Raw genomic sequence first — 6,120 nt, 5'->3', positions numbered from 1 at the left:
GGGGGTTATTAAACCCGTGGCTGAGGCTCCGCGCTCAGGCCCCGGCCGTGAAGGGAGGGAAAAAAAGAAAAGCAAGAACCAAGCCAACAGAATTCACCAACCGTGTGACACAAATAGACTTTTCATGCTGATCATCTAAATATACAAGTGCAGACGTTACGATCCGAGACTCGATGCGGCGTTGTTATTAATAGGGCCTGACATTTTCACAGTTCACGGCTCAGTCGCTCTGCTCAAGACTTGGCGAGCGTGCGCGTTTGTATTACGCTGCATAAAAACTCACCCGAGTGTCCAAATTTGCTCTTGAGTGCATTTTGAAGTGCTAAAGAAGAGCTAAAGATAACCGCCTGTCCCCAAGAAGCACAGCGGCGTTTGTAGTTCCACGATTACCAAGGCGACGATGGGGGCGGAAGTGGTGCAAGAGTAATTATTGCGTTACATTGTTTTCATCATTAAAAACCAATGATTTGCCCATGCACACACACACACACACACACACACACACACGCGCGCGCTAACAATGAGTGAGAGATTGGTGGCTGGGAGATCTGTCTCTCATTATTGAAAAGGGCAACAGTTGGGAAAACAAGTATAAATCATGTTTGGCAGGCTGGAGAACATGGCAGGTAGAGTTTAACTGGATCTGGGTGTGAGAAGGTCACCGTCACGGGCGTGGAAAAGGAAAAAAGCATAACGAGTCACCAAAATATACAAAAATGGACATTTAGCAACCGGCACAAATGGCTGAAAAGTAACAGTAACTCAACGTCTGCTGGATCACGTCATAAAAGAGGTTAACGGACCAGAGCAGTGAAGATGATTCAAGGTGGACTCGGGTGTGGAAACACTGGGAAGACGGGGTCATTAACAACAACAACAACAATAATAACAATAATTTGCACTCACAAAGCCTAGATATCATGGGAAATAAACCCGTTAAGGCTCATTATTGATGATCCTGATGATCGGCAGCCTAAACAGAAGCAGCCATGGAAAAGGTCAGCCTATGGATCTTAATTTGACCTTCCTAACCTGCTGCTGATTGGCAGCATCTGTCATCCTCACATTCAATTCAACAGCGAGTAAGTGACGCGGACACCGTATCGCATGTCTCGCCGGCCTTGTTCTTTCAGGAGGAATTTGCTCCGTGTGGCAACTTGTGTTTGTCATATTCGTCTCTGGGTTGAAGAACATAGAAACAGCTTTAACTGTGTTATCTGTTGCTTGACTTAAGACAGAAGATGTTTATGTTTTCTGTCTGACGATGTATTAAAATATAGAGTTCATACAATGTTTTTGCTGTATCTCTTTAACATTGTAGAGCAACTAGCAACAAAGTGGGGATGTCCCTCTTTGGTCCTAAAATACGTTCGTCAGAGATTAGGATGAGGACATTTCACTGTTTTGGGTAATAAAGTGGTGAAAATCAATGTGACAGACTAGAGGTTGGGCTGAAACCAAGACCAAGATCTGTCAAACCCAAAATACTAAACTTTACTGATGTTAGAAACGGGGATTTAAGTCCAAGTATGGAGGCCCAAACCACCAAATGAAGCTCTATGTTGATCCAAAGACATTCTCACCGGCTTCAAATTGGCTGAAAACAACCACACATTCTTAACTAAGAACAAGCTCTGAACCCGTGAAGGTTTTATAGTCGAAGCTTCTTTTAATTGTTTGTGTGTTGCTGTCTTTGCATCTGATGCTGTCGTTAGCCTGAGATGAGCGACTGGACTAAAGTGTTGGAGTAAACGCACCACTACGTCAACCTAGGACGGCTCCTCGTGCCCTGACTGACAGATACAAGGATCAATGTTGTGATTACATGAAGGAGGGTTAAATTACACCAAGTTTAATTTACAGTTCAATTCTTGAGACATTTCTGGCTTTAATAAGCAGCACTTTTAGAATGAAAGTGCTTTATAGCTCTGCGGAAACGTAATATTTCCTATTTTCCTACTAAAAGTTCAGTTATTTTTTTCCTGTTGCCGACTAAAATAGCAGAAAATCCTGAAATATTGAAGCGTGCCACTTGGGCAAGTGAATTATTCTATAGGCTGACATACGATTCATTTCTCGTTAGTATCAAAGCGGACTGTGGGACTGTAACATTTGCCCAGAGGCCAGTGGGGATGTGGCGTTTGTGCCATCGCCAGGAAGGGGCCTGGAAAGAGGAGATGCCGATTACGTAATGTGGGGACTTGTTTACGTGCTCCCTCTGAGTTCATGTTAGCTGAAGGAAGACACCCTGCCTCTGCGGCTCCTCGTAGGCTCTGCCACACCGCGTTAGCGTCTACATTCATGGAGACTGGTAATTGGCCTACTTAGAGATGAGTGTTTGTCTCCTCTGCACAGTGGTACAGTAGGAAAAGAGATGGAAGCCACTCAGCGAACGTGCACAGCAAACACGTCGTAAACCTGTGGTGGACCTCAGCAGACAGCTAACAACAGGTTAACTGCTGTCTACAGATGGAACGGGCGCAAGAACGTACATGTTTTTTTGTTTTTTTTTAAATCTAGATATCGATTTTTCATGGCAAGTGGTTAAATTCACCTGTAGCTGGTGAACGCTGGTAAAGGAGAAGCCCCGCTCCTCCCACTCCTCCATAAAAATGCAAATTCCTCTCAGAATGATCCTAAAATATGGCATTGTGATTGATGGTTGAAAATAAAAAGCAAACAGTTCAGTGTGAACTAAAATGGAAGTGATGGTGAGAGGCGATGTGACAGCACGGAGCTGCTGGAGCGCCAGGAAAACGTGACCTTTGGGCTCCTTGGCTGACCTTCTCGCCGCCTCCTGCCTTCTTTAACAGGACCTGATGATACACACGATGTACCTCACACCGCAGCTCATGTCGCGTTGGGATATTTCAGCTACATGAGGAGCGTAGTGGGGTTTGGAGCGTTAATACTTGATTTAGGTATTAGCACAGACTGGTCAAGTCAAGGACGTGCCTCTGAAAACATTAAAGCTTTTAATATTTCATATAACACCTATTATTTCAGCATCAGTAGCTGAACTGTGCAGGAGAATATCCGCTCTCATGTCTGCAGCTCCTGAGCAGATCAAGATCGTTTTTCTTTCTTCTCACCCCCCCTCTCCACGATGCACACGCACCTTGCGGAAAACACAGTTCAGCTGACGGAGACATGTGTGAAATTCAATTACGGACCTGCTGCGGATGCACTCTGTGTAACCCAGGGAGATTGGGAGGCAGCAGCAGCCAGGAGGCGACTCTGCAGGCAACGAGCAAACAGAGATCACAACGGCCTGGGCGCTGCCAGGACCCGGGCATGTGCCACCACGCGGCCCGCCACGGCGGCTCGCGGTCACTCGTCATCACTCCGCTCCCCGCTCGTCCCCCTGTCTCTCTCGCCGCACTCAGGTCAGTCGGAAAGAGGAATCCGACGCACATTGTTGGACACTTCTGTCTATAATTCATGTCCTGCTCCTAAAATAGAGCGCTCCAACAGCACACGCTGTTTCGCTGCAAAAATAGAAGCGTGGAGTAAAAGGCTGCATGCTTGCAGATAAAGGAGGATTATCTGAGTACATTAGAGATGACTCTGCATATGCGGTGCAGGTTAATTAAACCTGGTGGTGGTTGGCGTCCTCACACTGGACAGCAAGCCAAGGCGTGATTAGTTGATGCAACTGTAAATAAAAGGGGTGGAGGAAATCTGCATGTGGACAAGGCCAGACTTCCTGCATGTGACCAAGATTCAGTGCCCCCCCCCCCCCCCCCCAGCACCTCTGTTCTGTTACACAACAGCTGAGAGAGAGAAGCAGGCGTGGCCTTCACCAGCGACCACACAAATCCTCCACAAAACCGTGAGGTGAAGGTGAGTCCGGTATCACAACATGGTTCCCAGCGTAATGCGGCCAGCGTTTCGCGGGCCCAGATTCTCCCACTCCCCCAGCTCATGAGCTGTGAGTGGCAGGCTGGCTAACAGGGCTCGACATGGGAGAATCAGTCTGGGTTGAGAGGGAGCAGCCGTGGGAGCAACGCCTGCCTGCCGTATCGGAGACACGTCAACCTAAATTCATGCTAAAGTCCAAAAACCATGCTAGGCTGTGCAGGAACCCAGCCTGGTCCTGGGAAAAATGAATATGTGTCTGCAGGAGGAACATGGTGCAGGCTTCCTCCTCCAGGACGGCTCACCAAAAACAAAGATTTGGGCAGAATTCCTTCAATGGGCCACTCAAGACCTTACACCTCATCAGTCAATGAGTGCTGGTGTTCATCTGTTTAAGCATTTAGTTTGACATTTTAAAAATCTTCTACTTCTGGTTAAATTAAAGTGATGCACAAACCATTCCTTTATGCTTCATGTGCCCTTTATGAACTCGTTTTATCCTTGATAGGTGGCGCCTGTTACAAGGTTACCTACCAGACCCCTGCATGCAAATATCCCCTCCTGCCACTTCCAGTATGTGAGCACACCACAGTGCAGAGGATTTCCCAGCATGCTTTGGGAAGCACTTCATGTTCTATCGCTCAGATGGATCTCTCAGAAGCACCCGTGTCTGCAGATTCCTGGTATTTAATGTCCCAGTAACATTTTTGAGCACTGGCGGTGGCTGCCCTCTTTGAAGAGATGGCGCGTGCTGTCCCGACGCTACTGCATTGCAGGTGTCCCCTCCACTCATATTTATTTCATCTCTCTCTGTGGATAGCCCACATTGTTCCACAGCCTCTCTGTCTGAAAGGGGCACGTGGGCATGTTTTCTTACAAGATGGAAAGTGACCGCCGCAATTTGTTCCTGCGTGACAATGAGCACAGCAGAGCCAGGATGAAATCCAGAAAGCTGCTTCTAAAAAAAGGAGCGAGTTAATTAATAAATGTCAGCTGAGAAGAGTATGGCGAATTAGGAGCCTGGTGGATCATGTAATTAGGACGGCCGCCTTCCCATCGGCAGGTCAGCGAAGGAAGACGAGGCTGCGGCAGCCACAGCCAGCGGAAAACAGTGACGCGCACGGGCGCGCACGCGGAGGCGCGCACGGGGGAACATGGGAGAGGGCTGACAGTGATGCATGGCTGTTGTAGTTTGTCTTGTTGCGAGTGTCACGAATGACAAGACTCGCGCCGGCTGAGGAAACGCAGCCAGTTTCTCATGTTCGGCCCATTTTCATTCCATTTGTTTGTCTTCCCACATTTCTTCTTCCATGCGACTAGGAACCCCCCCCCCCCCCCCCCATCCCCCATCCCCCAAATCATATGAAAACTCAATTAAATTTCCCTCATTAAATGAACGTCCATCATCGAAAGCCGGAAAGTGGCCTAAATATACTTTAAAGGGTTTTTTTTTAAATGGTCAGTAAAGTAGCTTAGCAGGGCCAGTTCAAGACTAAATCTATTTTTATGCATTCAAATAGATTGCCTGCATCCTCTTCTATAAATATGTGCCCAATGTTTTACAACAGCTGACTAAATGAAAGGTGGAACGGGGGACAAACTGGTGTCAGCAAGAACTTATGGCGGAATAGATCAGAGTAAGACGGTTAAGAAAAAAGATAAATCTGCTCTTGGAGAAGGAGCCAGAGGACTGACAGACGCAGATTAGATCCCATCCCTTTTAGACAAATGAGGTGTTTAAAGTCTATTGCAGCAAACGTCTGGAGCACTGACGGGAGTCTGTCAGCACCCTGATGACATCACGGCGTGGCTCGACAATGCTCACGCTGCAGCTCCACTCTTTGTAGTGGAATTACTATTTTTAACCAACGATGATGAAGTGTCGAGGAAAACGGATCAAAAACAAAAGACCGAGCCGGTTGTAATCTGCTATTTCACCTGGAAACACTGAAGAAATGAACAAAATCAACGTGACACAACTTTGGGAGGACATGATTTAAACCCCCTTGATAATTATGATCTCTTTAGAATAGATTTTTCTCTCCTTTTCCCCCATTACAAAATTAAATGTAAGCGGTTAATTCGCATTGACTCATCTTCCTGATTGTGGTTTTGAGATGTAGGCTGAAGAATTCATGAAAATCTACCCCCAAATGACATCTGGTGCCACTTTATTTCATCTTACGTAACCCAGTCCAGACCCCTCGAACATGACAGACACAAATGTGGTTTCCAGTTGGGGGGAATTGACAAATGAAGTGT

The sequence above is a fragment of the Takifugu flavidus genome, chromosome 13 (genome assembly GCF_003711565.1).
Source record: "Takifugu flavidus isolate HTHZ2018 chromosome 13, ASM371156v2, whole genome shotgun sequence".
NCBI classification, from domain to species: Eukaryota; Metazoa; Chordata; class Actinopteri; order Tetraodontiformes; family Tetraodontidae; genus Takifugu; species Takifugu flavidus.
This window is presented reverse-complemented; position numbering follows the sequence as displayed.